Consider the following 20,514-nt stretch of genomic DNA (forward strand, 5'->3'; position numbering starts at 1 on the left):
ATAATAATTCAATTAGTTTATAAAGAATAAAATTAAAAATAAATAAATAAAAATAATGTGTGATGTGTGTGTGGATGAGTAGTAGGGGTGAAAATCGACGCCGACTAATGTCTGAAAAATTGGGGGAGCAACTGATCGTAACTGGTCCATGAGGAGGAGGAAATCAATCGAGTAGGTTCTTTGGCAGTTCTCGGTCGGCGCCGGTTCCCCTAGCAATGAGATTCTACTGGGAGAGAGAGAGAGAGAGAGTTGTAGAGGAGATCGGGAACTGGAAGAAGGCTGGGGAAGAAGAAGATCCCGTATCAAAACGACGTCGTTCCACTTAAGTTTAAGTGAAATGACGTCGTTTTAGACATTTTTTTTTTCTGACGTTCTTAATAAGACGACGCTGTTTAGTTTAGTTTTTATTATTTGTTATATACTTATAAGTATAAAACGACGTCATTTTGATTGGTATATATTAAAAAAAGAGAAGTTTTATTATATTGGTGGGTTTAGTGGCCCGGTCCAACTTCAAACCGGGACCGAACCGCTGAACGTCGGTTTCTTTAAACTTCCACCGCACGCCGGCCGGTTCTCCATCGGTTCCAACCGATTCCTAACGCGGCCGGTCAGTTCATATCTGTGGCAATCAATTGCGTCGGTTTCTGTACAGCCCTAATGAGTAGGAAAGCTCTTTGTAAGTTAACGGTCGACATCAAATCTTTTAATGGTTGTCGATTTTCATAGCTCAACGCGACACAGGACGCCATGGCATTGAAATGCAGGCGCTGCAACAGTCGAACGAATTTTGCTGTGTGCTCAGTTTCTTGACTCGTCGCCCGAACTCGTCGTTCGATCTAGGAACAAGTGTATTTATACTCAAAACCGCAATTTCCTTCCTGTACATGTGTTTGGTTTGACAACAACTCTCAGACGCCCAGGCCCGGTCCCATCATAGTTGTCCCGCTTCTGAATGTCTTCTCCCCCGAAAACCCATATCGCTTCCTGGTACCCCCATTTTACCCCATTACTGAGAAGAAAATTTTTAGATATAAACTTTACATCTTGCACACTCACTTAAAAACATCTAATTTTACTTTTCTATTCACATAATAGAAATTATTCCAGACATATTTATAAGTAAAATAAAATAAAAAGATAAAATGACATGTTTTTAAATAGGTGTACATGATGTAAGGCTTATGGATAACACCGCTATTATTTAAAAGAACAAAATTTTATTTGAAGTTTCTGAAAAATGTATTATAATACATATGTTTTATCATTTTTCTTATAATTTAGCGACGAGCTAGCAGTTTAAACTTGGTCTTCGTTTGACGCTCATTTTCTTATTTGAATTCATTATTTTTCTATTCGGAGCTGTTATTTCTGCTTTCAGCGAAGAAATCTCTCTCTCTCTCTCTCGCGTCTAGTTGTTCGCTTGTATTTGAATTTGGTTATGCCCGTGAGTGAATTGATATCTTTTATTAATTCTAAACAACTTATTTCGTACATGACATCGTAGTATACGCAAATCAAATCTTGACATTTCGTACAATGCTTTGGTTATCGTTAAGTTGAATGCGCTTGATAGCCAGGTTTCATTTTTGGATTGAGAAATTATTGCTCTTAACAGAAATTGATTTGTGTTTTGGCTTTGTTACATAGACGCTCTCAAACGGTGGATTTTGATTTTGTTGCATGCTGGAGTGGATTTTGACACTTCCTTGGCTTTTATTGTTATCTTAACCATCATCTACTTGGCATTTCTTATTGGAAAATAGCGATTAAAAAAATCATTATAGGAAAATCATACACTTGAAAAAAATATTATTGGAAAATCATACTAGATATTGGTCTCTTGCATTTATCGTTTCCATTTGATCTTCTTGTTGTACACATAAGCAAATATATTTTGTTCCACTTTGCTTCCGTGAGTTGATGGAAACTTGAGAAAAGAAAACTGTTGTGGTAATTTTGAAAGCACTGAGGTCTTGACTTATACTGATTATGAGCAGTTTCTTAAAAAAAATACTTGGGGGGGTTGTCATGTGTGGATTCAGCTTAAATTTGGGACTGAAGGCATTCTTTTTATGTAGAAAGTTTAGGGTTGGTTATGACCTGGTAGGGAGAATTTAAGGAGATGGAATTAAGGATTTTACATGTGAATTCAATTAATCTCACATGCAATTGTTCCGGACAGCAGATAATTCATATTTTAAAGAAAGTTTTAAAGAAGAGGGTAAGAAAAAGAATTTTCCCACATTAGTTGTGGTTGCCTGTACTTGCTAAATTGGAATGTCAAATGATTCCCTCATGAAACTATGAAATTGGGTTTTGCAAAGCCAAGCAGCTTTGAAGTGAAATTTATTGAGACTAGTTTAGGCAAGAAAAGGGCCTTAAAATATGAGCAATCATTGCAGTGGAAATAATTAATGGATACAATTGTATTGCGTCCCTCTGTTGCAGGGAGTTTGTACTTGTACCAACATTTTGGCTTTCGTTGACATTTAAAGTCGGACTCTTTGGGTACGAACACTGGGGTTCCTTGAGCCGGAGAGTCTGATATTCTGTCTTCTGTTATCACTGTTGACACTTTTTTGCTTTGCTGGAAGAATTAGTAAGGTTGCAAAGGCTGTTGACCAATGCATTCATAAATTTCATATAGTAAGCTATGATTTCAACTCACCATAATATTAAGTTTATTACTAATAACTTGCACAACCGTCATCTCTGTGCCACATACCCTGGGAAGATCCCTTGATAATGCCTTTGGGTGATAGTGAGAAGGCATTAATACTTGATACAGAGTTGCATCTGCTTGATCAGGTGTACAACTTTGGATGGTTAAGACAGTTCTGAAAGCATCAGACCCAATGTGGTTTCAGCTAGTTTGACAAGTGGAGGGGTGTAGTAGGCTCAAAGGGAAATGGGGAGCCCCTCAGTTTTTCTTTGCTTGTGGGTCATTGAGTCATTTTCTAACAAATCAGGTCTTTCTCCAATTCATCTGGTGTGAGATATACTTCCCTCGGATTCATCTTTTGCTCAATTCTTCTGTCTAGTATGGAATGAAATTTAATATCACAATGGAACCTTAGTTGATTATCTAGATTAGTGATTCCCATATGATCAGTATATAAAAAGCATTTAATATTTTCATATCCCTATTACCATTCAATGTAAAAGGTTCTGTGAACTTCATGCAGGGTTAATGTTGCATTGGAAATCTTTTGGAGTTCAGTGTTTAGCATGCTTGTCCTGTCATCCTATCTGTCCCTTACTTGAGCCACTTTTGGATTCCTTTTGTACGTTACCCGCATCAGTATCTTTCTTCCTGTACGCCTAAGAATTTCTATGGAGGCACTGGCCAGGAAGGAGAGAAGACTGATGTTACCAATGTCCATGTCAATCTATGGCAGTGAAATTGTCAGTCATTTGGCTTTCACAAGAACGAATTAGGTGCTTGGATACTAATATTGGTGAAAATGAGTGCTACCTGCCTCTTTCCGAGATTAAATGAGTGCTACGAAGGCATGAGAATTTGCCAAACACCATTTCTTCACATGTAAACACCATATATTTTTAGACTTCCAATTAATTTTTTCCTCATGGGCTTGTGCATTCCATTGGGTTTAAGAAAATTTTTTACTTAAAGCATTTTGCAGTTTAAGTCATAGCAGATTTTTCTGTTCAGGTTTGAGACAAAGTAGGTTGTACCAACTTACAAATTAATAGTTGACACTTAGCATATATGGTGAATAAAATAAAAGAGATAAGAATCCAGTAATAAGTGGGTCCTAATGTCCTGCAATATGGGCAGAACTGATCATCATGTCATTTGGTTTTTCTATTTCTTTTTTTTATCATGTGTGATGTATTTCTTCATTTTTGTAAGTAATATAAATTAATTAAAAGTGCATAGGGGCACAATCCAAGTACAAAGTATAAGTACACCCATGACCCAACTAGCAAGATTTTTTTTTTTTTTTTTTAAGCATACTAAACTGAATTCCTAATGCTGCAATAACGAGAGATGATTCTTACACTGATTTGGAGGGGTGTTGCCTAAGGAACTAACAAATATCAAATAATTAATCAAGGTGCCTTATATTTAACATGGTTGATTTTTGGCATTACAATTACCAGTCATTGGTCTCTCCTCTATTTTGCTGATTGGAAAAAAAGATTAGACTGCTCTCTTATGTGGTGTTTTTAAAAGAATCATATACCAGCCAATTCAGCAAGACCAAAAACTTGCATGCTCTGTTTGGTTTCATTATTCTTGGTTTAGTAGTGTTGTCGTGGTCCCCCATGGGACGATTTTGTTCTGTTTCTCTTAAGCATAGTTCAAGCATCATTTATCATGAGCAAGGGAAGGAGAAAAGTAAGAGAATGGAATGAAAAACTGATTGATTGTGATTGGTGGCAAACAAGTTGCATGATTGCTCTAAATTAATGAGTATGTGGCCCTAGAACAAATGCTGCACAGACTTGCTTCTCTTTCTTTGTTGTTAGAATTCAAATTGCATGGATTTATTAGTTTAGCTTTGCACTTGGATAATGGCTTTATCTTTCCAAACGAATATGCGGTCCAGCTTTCTTTTTTCTTGGATAACTGAGATCAGACCCTTTTTTTTTTCACTGGATGATTGAGTTTGGTCTCAAGAAAAGGGAGACCTGTGTCAATGACCTTTGCTTCACAAGCATAATTTACAGCCTATTGTACTTTGTCTAGGTTACCTTCCCACTGTTCATAAACCTTTCTCTCTCTCTCTCTCTCTATCTCTCTCTCTGGCAGTTGGGATGCTAGGAAATACAGTTACTGTTAAAGAAATAGATGCATTGGTACATGCTTATAAAGCATTATGATAAGGATTCATTTGCTGTTTGCTATGCACACAAAATGACGCATGGCAATGTGCATTTGAGTGCAGAAAAAGCTGGAGGTAGTGGCAAAAGAAAGAAAGAAAGCAACTTTATGAAACATTTGATGTCCACGTGAAGCCCAGTTCGAAGAATACAATTTGATGTTGCTCCATCAATACTTGTTTTTATAGGAAATGTAGTGGGACAGACAGTTTTATCTATGGTGGGAACCGTGTCAGTAGGAATTGGGAGTGTTTTTGTAGCTAAAGATTGGCATGCTACAACCGAAAGCGTTTTTGTACTGGTAAAGTGTCATCCCACATATTATCACCAATGAGAATGGTTCTTGTACCGGCCCTCTTAATTTTTCTTTCCTTCTCAAAGTCATTTTTTCTTTTCTCTTCTCCCAAACAAAACTTCATGCTTGTTTCTTTCTGTGTCTGGCAGAGTATAATTTAAAAGATCTAAACTCCATTTTACAAAAAAATGGTTTTGGACGCCTCTAAGGTTAATTTGATAGGATTTCATGATACTATTAATTTCAAAGAAGACATGAATCATCTTGGGATAAGTGGTAATTTCACATGGTATCAGAGCAGAGGTCTTGAGTTCGAACTCTGACTCTACACTCTATCATATTTAATTAAATATTTCACTTGTTAGGCCACCTATTGAGAGAGAGTCTAGCCCACACGCGAGGGGAGTGTTAAGATATAAAATAAATAATAAAATCTACCTATTCCCTTCAGCTTAATCTTTTGGGATAAGTGGTGATTTCACATAGTTTAATAAGAGTTTTTCTATTCTCAAGAAGGTGTATAGAGCACAATATTTACATTATTTGAATAGTAAGATTTGATTTATATAAGCATTTTATTAGATATGCTTTAATCTCTACACATAAGTTTGAGAATATAAATTTTCTCGGTAAGAAAAGGAAGGTGATTTTTGTAGGTGTCGGAATGGAACATCTTAAATATAATATAATAACACCCAGACTGCTTTAACCATCATTCATGTATTGGAGGGCACCTTTCTTTTTTTTGTTTGTGTCGAGTCTTGGATTGTGATTACGTGATAAATTATATACTAACAAAGTATTAAGGACACCTAGGTCTGTAGTTGTCGTTGATATAAGACAAGGCAGGCAATACTCTGTTTCTTAATTCGTACAAAAGGCCAAAATTCTCGGCCAATCAATACTCTCTCCACTAAGTCCAATTGATTAAGATTTTAATCATTCTTGGACTAAGCCTAACTTTAGAGAATAAATAGAATCTCTCTATTTTGAAATGAAGATGATCAATAATTTAGTATAAAATATAGGATATACCGGTAATTATGCTATAAAAAATATTAGATTGTTCGCTCATATTTTATGTTAGAAAAATTCTATTATCAAGCCGGTGTGTAGAGCATACTTAGTAAACTCTTTATGTGACATAATTTGATTTGGAAGAAATTTTTAGATTTGAATTTTATCATTTAAATTATGTGGATTGTGTGCTCTACACACCGATTTAAGAATATAATAACTCTTTACACTATAGTAGCCTCCAGCTTGAATGAAAGTCGGAATCCACGACTCCAAATCCTGATCAAGAAGAATTCGAAATGAAAATTAAAATAAGTCAGAATTAGAAATTTTTGTGCGAACACCCTATTTTGCACTAATGTTGCCATGTCCTATTAATATATTTCGAAAAAAACATTTGATTAGTTAGAAATACTGCATGCAAAGAAAGGTCATGAGTATTCATGAGTACTGAATAATCCATTTGAAGTACTAATCTGAAGAAGAAGAAGAAGAAAGAACCCCAAATTAAAAGCCTGAAGAAAGATCATAATTGGTACAAGTGGCCTACAATCCTCACACAATCCTAAGGCTCTTTGTTCTGTGACACCATGTTGCCTTGATGATGTATTGCAACAGCTTGTAAGAGAAGGCTTCATGCACTACTCAGAAAGTGCTTTTTTTTTTTTTTTTTTAAATAAACCTCATTATTTGGATGAATCTCATGGCGGGAATGGGAATCAATTGGTGCAACTAATGCTATTTTTTGTTCTATCTTCTGGATATTAAATAGGGTTATACCTTTTAATGGGTTTGGTTCTTTTACATTATTACTAAAACACTAACGAAACCATCATTATCCTTTATCTAATCGTATCAAGAACATAATTTAAAAAAAAAAATCATGACCTATATATGGTATATCTTGATTAGAATTAGAACTGCGCAAAAATTCCAAACCAACTAAGAATAATTTTTTGTGCTTTCTCTAATTTACTCGAGAAAATGAGAGGTTTGATTGATTCTTTGTTTGGATTTAAAAAGTATTACAACTTATCTTATCTCATCTAATCATTATAACTTTTACAAACTTTCTAACAAAATACAATAAACATGAATTCAACTTTTTTAAATCGTAAAACAAATATAATATTCTAATAATATTTCATTCAATTTTCATCTCATCTCAATTCACTATCCAAACCTCCAATAAGAAAGAACCATCGAACTATTATGATTTCTCTGTTAGGACTTAGTTTCTAGTTATAATATCATGATGAATCCAATTCTCATTTAGTGCTAACCTGAAAAGGCTAGAAATAAAAAGTAATTGATGCTGCTTCATTGCCTTTTCTATGAGGAATTGGATTGGAGCCAGAGAGATCAGAATCATACTGTTTGTCCTTTATTATATGAAATGCTTCGAAGATTCAAATTATAAACTTATACTTATAAAATGGGTAAATGATGAAAAGATCAAAAGTTACAGAATTATACCACTGTAGAGATATGGCATCAGAGGGTTTTTGAAAATGAAACCATTTTAAAAGATTGTAAGTTGCTTTTATTTGCAGAACCATGAACTTTCTCATTCTGCATATATAATATACACACGTCAGGAATGGAAAATGGGAAGAGAATTGCAAACGTTTTCAGTATTAATGTTGCGAGTCTTGTGACCAATAATGGTACGATCAAAGATTCCAAATGCAACTCAAGAGAACAAAACAACATCAATTACTGCGCATGGAAATCGCCATTATAAAAACACACAAAATGCCATCAAGAAGATTGTGATCAGCTTGCAAAAAAAAAAAGAAAAAAAAGAAGATTGTGATCAGTTATTTTATTTACAAAACCGTGAACTTTCTGCATATGTTGTGTCAAATATGAAAAATAGGAAGATCAGAAATGCAAACGTTAGCATCAATTAATTATTTCATGGAACTCGCCTAATTAAAGAAAATTATGCCTAGGATGTTAAATATTTTAACATGAAATATTAATATTTAGATTTTCGATGATCCATAATATTAAATAATAATAGTTATAAAATGTATATCTCTCAATTAAAATTTGATGAAGAATTTGACCTGATTATGAGAGAATGATCACTCTAATAACTTTACCTTCGAGTGTCTCTAAAGGTACAATTTTATTATATGTGAGAACTCTTAAAGTGTTTAAATAGACTTTGAGAGGTCTTTATGTCTCACTATATCTCATTCATTAAGTGGTATAATTTAAATTAATATAAAGATATGAATGCATGGGACATTGAGTTTTAAACTCTTATATCGGATTCAACCCATCAGTATCTAGATAATTGACATATATCCCAACTATTAGTGCATGGTCGACACAACAGATCATCAAAGTCTCGTAACCATTTGTTTCGAAGCCTTGGCATCACCTTACGTTCTTTTCTCATTCATTAAAATCTGAAAACCGGGACAAGATTTTAGTCACAATCTTGCTTGTGTAAGCAAAACAGAAAACCATCCATTTCTGAAGACCTAATTTTAATTCACCCGTCGATGTTTATGCACTGATTGACCCCTCGAAACAGCATATATATATATATATATATATATATATATATACACACATATATGTGTTGTGTCCCATGATAATATTAAAAGGGCATGAGAAGACAAGAATTATTATTCAGAGAAACACCATCATTTACGTCCAAACATTGCGTTATTCGAAAAAGAGCACAGTAAGACGTAGTCAAAGATTGAGACTCGACAGCAAGAGCCCCAGAATGCTGCCTGCCTGCTATCATTTGGCTGACAAATGGGAGAGGAAGAGGGAGAGGGGGGGGTGAGAATTCTTGGAGCAGCGTGCGGCCACGTTTTCAGCCAAACTCTCGCGCGTGAGCAATGATTGAGGTCCCCCTTGGTTTGAACGATCATAATTTCATGGATCTTTCCTTTCTTCCAACTTTTTCTTTCTTGTGCAGTGTTTTACAAGCTTCAAATCTTTTTATCCTTCTAAAAGCAATCAGATCTCTCTCTTCTTCCATTTTCTTTCAATAAATGTCATGTCCCCAAAAACAAAAGAAAATTAAAACAACATGAGAGAGAGTATTCTTATTCTTTGATTATATTTAGATATTGAAGTGAGTTGAGTTAAATTGAGTTGAGATGATAAAATATTATTAGAATATTATTTTTTAATATTATTATTATTTTAAAATTTAAAAAAATTAAATTATTTATTATATTTTATATTAAGATTTGAAAAAATTATAATGACGAGTTAAAATGAATTGAGAAATGTTTAGAGTTTCAGCCGTGCATTGCACTGTTAATCATAAGAGCATTCACATTTGCTTCTTCAAATAACTTTTTATCTCTAAATTTAGCTAACTTTATCAATAGTTGGCCCACATTGAATTAACCAAACACTTTTCATCCTAAATATTAGCTACAGTAAATTTATCTTTTTCTTCAAATATGAAAAGTACTATTTCATCTTCAAATTAATTGTTTATTAATATTCGTCTCTCTCTCCAGTGTTTCCTTTCTCTCTCTTCTTCTCTCTTCCTCTCCCGCGTCTCCTTTCTCTGTTTTCTTCATCTATTTTTTTTTCTCTTCTTTTCTTCTTCCCTCTCCCGCATCTCTTCGTTCTTTCTCTTTTTCTAGTTTTTTTTTTTTTCTCTTCTTCTCTATTTTTCTTCTTCCTTATATGATTGTTAGACATTATAGGAGGTTATGAAAATAGAATTAATTAAAAAATAAAAATTAATTATAAAAATAAAAAATAATAATATTTTATTATTATAAAGAATATGATAATTAATTTAATGTAAATTTTAAATTTTAAGTGATTAATTAAAAGTAAAAAAGTTATATATTCTGAGTAAAATAATCAATTCAATGCCGATCTCTAAAGTGCAAAAGAGAAAAGATAAAATGAAATGAACAAAAGCTGGAAGACGAGAGGCGAAAATGTAGACATATATAATGATGGGGTCAACCCGGCATGCATGAAGATGAATCGCTCAGTTCGTCCTTTCGAGTCTTTTCGGCTCGATTATCGACGTCTGACACCATTACTCAGTCAGCATCCCATATTTTGTCCGTACGTGGTCTGTCGTCATGGCATGCGTACTCGTCGTTTCCTTTCCTGCAAAACGAATAAAATATGGGTGGGTCTACGCCCTCCGCGGGAACTCCCGCTGAGCTCCCGCTGATGCATTTTTTTTTATTTTATAAATATTTAAAAATAAATAAATTTATAATATTATTAAAAAAAAATTTATTTAATCACGAAATAAAAAAAAAAGTTAAAAAATAAAAAGAAAAAACTAGCAATAGCTCCCAGTCTCCAACGAAAAGCATAGCATTTCCATAAAATATATGTATGTCGATCGTCCAATCGTACTAACTCTGATTTAATTTATAAATTGCTGTTACATGCTTACATTACTTTCCTTTCCTTTCCAACGTATGTTTTTGTCTTTCCTCTTTCTTCCTCTCGTCTCATGATCTCTCTGTTTTCTACAAGAGTGGCTGGCTTCTTATGGTTTGCTTTACACGCACGTTTAGCTCATATCCTTTCACATGTGATACAATATATTCAGGCAGGATAGCAAGCTATAGATCAAAGTAGAACATTACAGTCAATGCACACCCATTACCAAGCTATCCAATTTTTTTTAGCTATCCAATGCAATTGTGTTTATTTATAGATAAAAAAAAGTCTTAAGTAGTACACGAGACATGATTAACATCACTAGCCTGATTACACAAGAAATACATAATTAGTAAGTGCACTTGGGATTATTTACAACTGACATGATAAGAAATCCACTAAGGTGTAATCGGTCTAGTCCAGTTTGATTTGAGGGGCTCAAGGATCGAGAATTTCGGTCCATCATTTTTGCGAGACCGAACTATTAGCTAGCAGTTTGGTTGGTCCATTTAGTCCATAAACATTTTGTCTTATTTTTTTTTTCATAGAAAAATTAATAAAAAAAATTAATTAAATTAGTAAAATTAAAAATAAGTTATATCTTTAACATTTTATATATGATTAATAAATATTAAATAATTTCATTGTATATATAGTCAATAGTGATTATATATACAATGAGAGAGAGTAAGAAATGAGAGAGAGAGACTGAAATGAGAGAGAGACGGTATAAGAGAGATCTGATGAGAGAGAGAGGAAGAGAGAAAAGGGAACTGTGGAAGGTCCGGTGCAAAACGAACGAACGAAAAAAAAAAATTTAAAGGAGCAAAAACAGCCACGTAGTGTGTGCAATGTGTGCACAACTACAGTGGCAGCTGTGTAGCAATACTCTATATTCCTCCATAAAAAGCATTCATGTATGTCTTGGCTGGTAAAGATCTAATAGAATGATTAAATAGTGAGTCTTCCTTTTTTAGAGGGGCTTAAAATGATCTTGTTTACGTTTCAAACTATCATACTGTTAGACTTAAATAAAATTCTCTAATGCGGAATAACACTTTAGAAATGAGAATTAAAGGGTTTAATGCCAAGAAATATTACCTCCAGCCATTGATGCAATTCACTGTAAAAGTTTCGGTTTTCACTGTGTTTGGCTCTTCCAAACTCTTCTCTACTCTATTTAGATGGTGTATTACCGAAGGGAATTGAGTGAGTGAGTTTGGGGACCAAACACATGTATTTATAGTCGAAATCTCCATCAAATTTCGGGTTTACGTGTCCCACGTGATCCTATTTTCATGGGATCAGTTTTTCAATTGATGGAGAAGTGTTTGACCACTTAAAGGACTCTTAAGATGATAGACTCCCACTCACAAACGTCTTCATGAGTAAGAATCGGTCAACATTCTCCCACTTGGTCAACACTCCTGATCTTAAACCCATCAATAATCTTCATTTAAGTAATAAATACATAAATCATGGCGATAGGTCCTCTAATGACGAGTATTACCTTCCATGTATTACTATGTATTCATTCTTTACAATTTATGTGGGAACAATTTCTTAATGAATAAACCCTATGTTTATTCTTGGTCCAATACAGATAAATTTTCTCAAAAATAAATTAAGGTGCACATTAATATGAGAAAAGAACATCAAAATGATTAAGAATTTCATTAAAAATAACATTATTCATACAATGAAAAACTACATAATGGAACCAAGTCACATATTCACTATATGATCCTTGAATTTCAACGGTGGCATGCCCTTAGTCAAAGGATCAGCGATCATTAGTTCAGTGCTTACGTGCTCAATGACCACTTTATTTTCTTTAACACGTTCCCTTATGGCTAAATATTTAATGTCGATGTGTTTACTCCGACTCCCACTTTTGTTATTCTTAGCCATAAAAATAGCAGCTGAATTGTCGCAATACATTCTCAATGGCCTAGAGATTGAATCCATAATTCTAAGCCCAGAAATGAAACTCTTAAGCCATACACCATGTGAAGTAGCCTCAAAACAAGAGACGAACTCGGCTTCCATAGTAGAAGTGGCAGTCAAAGTCTGCTTGGCACTCCTCCATGATATAGCTCCACCGGCCATCAAAAATATGTATCATGAGGTTGATTTGCGTGAATCAACACAGCCAGCAAAGTCAGAATCTGAGTAGCCAATTACTTCCAGATTGTCCGTTTGTCTATACATAAGCATGTATTCTTTGGTCCCTTGAAGGTACTTCATTACTTTCTTTGCAGCTCTCCAGTGGTCTAAACCTGGATTACTCTGATATCGTCCTAACATTCCCACAGCAAATGCAATGTCAGGTCTTGTACAGACCTGAGCATACATTAGGCTTCCGACAGCAGAAGCATATGGAATGTTCTTCATTTGTTCTCTTTCAAGGTCATTCTTTGAGCATTGATTCAAATTGAACCTATCACCCTTCACAATGGGAGCTACACTTGGTGAACAATCCTTCATCCGATATCTTTCCAAAAATTTATTAATATAGGTTTCCTGAGACAGACCCAAGATGCCTCGAAATCTGTCTCTATGGATCTTAATGCCAATGACATAAGATGTCTCACCCATATCCTTCATATCAAAATTTTTAGAGAGGAATTGTTTCACTTCATGCAGCAAGCCCTTATCATTGGTTGCTAGCAAAATGTCATCCACATATAAAACAAGAAAACATATTTTACTCCCACTGACCTTCTGGTATATACATTGATCCATAACGTTTTCTACAAAACCGAATGAAGAAATTACATTATGGAATTTCAAATACCATTAGCGAGATGCTTGTTTTAAACCGTATATGGATTTCTTGAGCTTGCAAACCAATTGCTCACCATCACTAGAGGGGAATCCTTCAGGCTCTTTCATGTAAACCTCCTCCTCTAGATCTCCATTGAGAAATGCTGTTTTCACATCAATTTGTTGTAATTCAAAGTCAAAATGGGCTACTAATGCCAAAATAACACGCAATGAATCTTTCTTAGATACGGGAGAGAAAGTCTCCGTGTAATCGATTCCATCTTTCTAAGTGAATCCCTTAGCAACAAGTCTTGCCTTGTATCTCTCAATATTGCCTAATGAGTCTCTTTTGGTTTTAAAGACCCATTTACATCCAATGGCTTTTACACCATTAGGCAACTCAACAAGATCCCAGACTTCGTTACTCTTCATGGAATTCAACTCTTCCTTCATGGCATTGTACCATAATTCTGATTCTTTGCAACTCATGGCTTGTGAAAATAACTCGGGATCATTTTCGGCTCCAATGTTATAGTCAGATTCTTGCAGATACACAACATAATCACTAGGAATTACTGATTTTCTTGCTCTAACAGATCTTCTTAATGTTGCACCATCATCTTCCTGAGAAGTAGTATGTGGTTCAACTGGTTGTTCAAAAGTTGTTGGCAACTCTTGAACTACCTGATCTACTAGAGTGTCGTCAGCAACTTGTGGAACATCAATGATTGGTAGTTCAACACCAGTTGGTACTTGAGGGGTGTTGTAAACAATAACCAATCTATCACTTGAAATGGAAGGTTGAGATTCTGAATGATCATTCTCAGGAACTATGTTCCTGGTTTGATCGCTCCCACTGATCAAGTCATTCTCAAGAAACTTTGCATTTCTTGATTCCACAATCCTAGTACTGTGAGATGGACAATAAAATCTATAACCTTTAGACCTTTCAGCATATCCAATGAAATACCCACATGGTCCTTGGGTTTAGTTTCTTCTCTTGTGGATTATAAATTCTCACCTCAGACAGGCATCCCCAAACGCACATATGTCGCAAACTCGGTTTCCAACCTTTCCATAATTCAAATGGCGTTTTAGAAACAGCCTTGGTTGGAACTCGGTTTAATATATACACAGCCGTCTTAAGTGTTTCAGCCCACAATGATTTAGGAAGATTGGAGCTGCTAAGCATACTCCGCACCATGTCCAATAATGTTCGGTTTCTTCTTTCTGCTACACCATTCTGGTCCGGTGAACCAGGCATGGTGTATTGGGCAACAATCCCATGCTCTTGAAGAAATTTTGCAAATGGCCCAGGTGCTTGTCCATTCTCAGTGTATCTACCATAATATTCTCCACCTCTATCTGATCTCACGATCTTAATTTGTTTACCGCATTGTTTCTCTACTTCTGCCTTAAAGATTTTAAAGGCATCTAATGCTTCGTTCTTGTTATGAAGCATGTAGAGATACATATATCGTGAGTAATCATCTATAAAAGAGATGAAGTATTTCTGACCATATGAGTCCATGTCTGGACTACATATATCAGTATGTATGATCTCTAATATGTCTGAACTCCTATTGGCACCTTTCTTTGACTTATTGGTCTGCTTTCCCTTTATGCAGTCCACACAAGTCTCAAAATCAGTAAAATCCAGAGTATTAAGTACCCCTTCATTTACTAATCTTTTAATCCTATCTATGGAGATATGGCCTAATCTCCGGTGCCATAATTTAGAGGAATCCTCATTAATAACACATCTTTTAGTGCCAGTGTGAACATGCATTGAATCATAAGTGGTATTGTTTTGTAAATTAATGCAGTAAAGACCATCAGACAAAGTACCATTCCCAACACAATCAGATTTATAAAATAAACTGAATGATGAATTTGAAAAATTAAAGGAATATTCAAAAGGTACTAGTCTTGAAACTGAAATCAAGTTTCTAGAAAAACTTGGAACATAAAAGGTCTTCTCCAACTTTAAAACAAAACCACTAGATAAAATTAAATAGCAAGTTCCAACAGCTTCCACATGCGAGCCCATCTTGTTTCCTGATAAGATGCTTCGCTCACTTCCCACTGGCTTCCTTAGGTTTTGCAAACCCTGCAAGGAATTCGAAATGTGGATTGTTGATCCAGAATCAATCCACCATGTGTTAATATTGACATTAACCATATTAGATTCATAACAAACAAGTGAGGTCGAATTACCTTTGGCTGCAAGCCATTTCTGGAATTTGACGCATTCCTTCTTCATGTGCCCCTTATTTTTACAGAAGAAACACTTGGAATCTTTCTTAATACCACCTTGGGGAGGTATTTTGCCTTTTCCCTTCAGTTTGGCTTGATATTTGCCCTTTCCATGCGTTGCTAGCATTGCACTTTCACCCTGTTCCATCATCAGTCTCCCTTCCTCTTGAACACACATGGTCATAAGTTCATTAATTGACCATTTATCCTTATGTGTGTTGTAAGAGATTTTGAAGGGTCCATATTGATGCGGGAGTGTGTTCAGGATGTAGTGCACTAGGAAGGACTCCGACATTTCAACCTCGAGTTTCTTCAATTGAGCCATATTGTCCCTCATTTGCATGATGTGCTCACGCACACCTTTCACACTGGTGAGTCTTAGGGATGTGAACTTCATAGTTAGGGTGCTTGCTAGAGCCTTGTCTGAAGTGACAAATTGTTCATCAATGGCTTTTAGCAAGTCTCGGACCTTTTCATGCTGATCGACAGAACCACGAATACCAGCTGATATTCTAGTCTTAATGAACATCATGCTTAGGCGATTAGATCGCTCCCATCGCTCATAAAGTGCGATGTCTGCTGCATTACTGGTATCAGTTACAGCTGGTGATTCGTCTTTCCTAATAGCATAATCTATGTCCATCCACCCTAAATGAAGAAGAATTCTCTCCTTCCAGACCTTATAGTTATCTCCCTTAAATTCAGGGATATCATAACGAATATCAGAGAAATTTGTAGGTTGTGAAACTGCATATAGATTACATGTTTATGTTAAAATTGAGGCCTAAATAAATATTCATGTTTTACCAATGTAAATCATGCCTAAAAATTGAATCTAATGACATAAAATTGCCTGTGGGCTAAATTTTTAATACCAGTAGATCCAATTAATCTTTATGATAGAATTTTATCAATATTATTACTTAATTTATAATTCTAAAGGGTATATTATGAATTTCATGTGTATTCTATCTTAGACTTTTATGATAAAACTATCAAATTATTTACTTCATTCATAATTCCTGTGGGTAATTTATGAATAACTTGATATTTTATCCTAATTAATAATAAATATAATAAAAATTCCTGTGGGATAAAATTTATTATATTTATGTATAATTAATTACAATTAATGTCTAATATTCCTTATGTGATCCTAATCAATCATTATAATTTTACTTAATTAAAGATGCTGTGGCTATTCTCTAATTAACATAAAACTATATGGATCACTAGACATTTAAATTGCATAAGACTAGCTTAATATTATGAATTACATAATTTTAACTAATACTCACATGTTATAACTATGCACAAAAGATTCATAATATATAAGCATAAATATTGCACAATCTAGATTATAATATTATGCATAACATTTTAATCTCATGCTCTAAACTATATACTCATCAAAAATTGCATGTAAAAAGTAAAAAAATTAATCAATTCATGCAAACTAAATATGAGCATAATAAACAAATATTCTCATTGCATATAATTAAAAATAAAAAATTATAAGCACAATGGTCCTTAGACCCAAAAACCCACTATTCAAGCCATTTAAAAAGGGAATTTTTTTTTTTTTTTCTGCACCAAGTAAACGACATGTCGTTTTTTCCAGAAGGAAAAAATGACATGTCATTTTTGCCCAATTTCTTAAAACACAGACAGCCTCTAAACGACATGTCGTTTTACAGAAACTCAAAACGACATGTCGTTTATCATCAGGCTTGATAAACGACTACCGAATAAAACGACATGTCGTTTTCATCAATTGAAAAACGACGTGTCGTTTTTGTCATTACACTTGAACGGGCTCCGAAGTAAAACGATATGTCGTTTTCATTAAATTGAAAACGACGTGTCGTTTAGTAGTATACGGGAATAGAGAACCTAATGCTAAACGACATGTCGTTTTCATCAAAGTTGAAAACGACCTGTCGTTTAGCAGAACCGAATGAAACATAAGCTGCTGAAAATGACATGTCGTTTTCAACAAGCCTGAAAACGACATGTCGTTCGCGTCGTCTTCTACCTCCAGACGCAGCGCGATTTTTGCGTTTTACAGTGTTTTTTCACGTCAAAAAACATGTTTTTAATCACAGAAAGCTTAGAAAAAATATTTCATTATGATTTCTAAACTTCTTTCAAATAAAAAACGTCCAAAAATCAAAACCCAAAAAAAATTTTCAATTCACGGCCAAAAACAGAGGAACTCGGGTTTTTTATTTTAAACATCAAGACAGAGGATTTTAATGCTCTGATACCAACTGTTAGACTTAAATAAAATTCTCTAATGCGGAATAACACTTTAGAAATGAAAATTAAAGGGTTTAATGCTAAGAAATATTACCTCCAGCCATTGATGCAATTCACTGTAAAAGTTTCGGTTTTCACTGTGTTTGGCTCTTCCAAACTCTTCTCTACTCTATTTAGATGGTGTATTACCGAAGGGAATTGAGTGAGTGAGTTTGGGGATCAAACACATGTATTTATAGCCGAAATCTCCATCAAATTTCGGGTTTACGTGTCCCACGTGATCCTATTTTCATGGGATCAGTTTTTCAATTGATGGAGAAGTGTTTGACCACTTAAAGGACTCTTAAGATGATAGACTCCCACTCACAAACGTCTTCATGAGTAAGAATCGGTCAACAACTATTACAAAGAACTCGGTAATTGCATCAATTTCTCAGTCTTGTGCTGGTTTAGAAAAATCATCATTTCATCGAGAGATATCAGTAAAGAGTTGATCTAAAAGGTTAGCTATTGAAGCTTTCTTTGCACATACCATCTCAAACCTGTTGGGAATGTGTCTTTGACGCTATGATTTCCACACCATATATCATGTCGAATTTTGATTTGAGAATCATCAACCACGTGTCATTTTGTGAGACTTGTTACACTATTTAACATTATCATATTAATTATCTAATACCATCAATCATGTAATTAGATCAGTTAAATGAGTGATATTCTTTAGGGTACCATTTTTTTTTTATCATTCGAGTTACGTATAAATTAGGTCTTTTAATTTTGTCAGATCTAGAGATACCACGAATCCTCCATTCTGGATTCCAATGTCGTGGCCATCTGCCAAGTCATCGAAACCACTACAAAATAATATTTTTTTTCATTTAAACAAGTCAAAACTAGATTCAATATCACAATATATAGATAATACTAAGATGTTTTTTCACATTAAAAGACTAGATTAATTCCAGTAATTCATATACTGATAATCGAGAGATGTTAAGCTGAGTTGAGATAAATTAAATTTTTTATTAATATTAATGAGTTGAGATGGTAAAATAAGTTGTGTAGAGGCTACTTAAGATAAGTTTTGGTGTGTTTAGATGTTAAGATGAATTTAAATACATTTATGAAAAGTTGAAAAAAGTTGTGAGTATCGTGTGTAAAGATATGTTGAGTTTAAAAAAATTGTGGATCATACGTATAAAGACGTCTTGAATTGAGTGATGTTTAATAATTTGTGAGTTATGTGTTTAGATATTGAATTAGAAAAGATAATATTTGTAACCGTGAATTGTGCAACTGTTTCGTAATTATTTAAAAAAAAAAATGAATAAAAAATGAGACTCATATTAAAAAAATTATTTTTTAATAATAAATTTTATTATTTTTTAAAATAATTATATGATATTTATGTACTTCATAATTATAAAAAAAATTATTTTTAAATTTAAATTCAATTTAAATAAATTGAGAGGAGTCGAAATTTCAAACGACTCGTGAGTAAGTTAATAACCATAATTGGCCTCGTTTGCTTTTAGGAAATATCTCATCTCATCTCATCTCATCTAATAATTATAATTTTTCTAACTTTCAATATAAAATAAAATAAATAATTTAATTTTTTCAAATCTCAAAATAAAAATAATATTAAAAAAATATTCTAATAATATTTTATTTAAATTTTTTAATTTTAATTTCATCTCATTTATAAAAATAAATTAACCTAAAAGACATCTATAAATGATTTAAATATTTTTATAGAAGACGCGTGCTGGCCAAACGCAAATAATCATGAGATGTCACAGAAAGAACAGTATTGTGTTACGCAAAGAAGGATCACCAACAGTGCTAGTTTATAGTTAAGCAAACTCAAACACACTGGGGAGCGGTGTCGTAATGAATTGAAGTTTTTAACTGAAACAGTGTCGAATGTTGCTCCAACAGGGAGACAAAGGTCATTGCATGTGTTACCGTGGACTGTGGTAAAAAATCCTCAACGCTTTTGTCTCATTAAAAGATCTTTTACTTGCCTTAATCAAATTTGGGCTGGAGAGGACGGTTTGGTTCCCAGGCCTACTGACACATTTAAAAATATACAGTTGGTGCGCATTTAATTTTCTTACTCTGCACTACGTCTTTTCAACCACACGTGTTAGTCTTGCCACGTGGAAGATACCCATGGAATGGTTGCAATGATTATCATGTGTGGCCACCCGCACGAGTGCTTAGGTATGGCCTCCTCTCCTCGGTTTGTTTGTTTATTTATTTTTATTAATAAGTACGAGTATCAAATAAAATAAATTTTGTGTATAACTTTTATAAACAAATAATTTTCTAATAATTTTTTTTTAGATTTTTTAAAATAGAATTTACTTTTATATAAAAAATTTATACAAATTTTATCTATTTGAAACTTCAAAAAGTACTATTTAAATTTTTAAAAAATTTACTTCTTCACATGTCAGTTGTTAATATATTAAAAATTATAATTTAAAATTCAAAATTTGATTTTAAAAATAAAAAATAAAATGAATCTTATAAATAAAAAATATAAATATATGTAACACTATTCTTAAGATTTTATTTCAATTATTTAATCGAGACAGATAATTGGACCACGTGGATATCATGGGAGCCCCTCGTTTCTCAAAGAAGGCAAGATCCACGCACTG

This window comes from Juglans regia, chromosome 7 (genome assembly GCF_001411555.2).
Source record: "Juglans regia cultivar Chandler chromosome 7, Walnut 2.0, whole genome shotgun sequence".
NCBI classification, from domain to species: domain Eukaryota; kingdom Viridiplantae; phylum Streptophyta; class Magnoliopsida; order Fagales; family Juglandaceae; genus Juglans; species Juglans regia.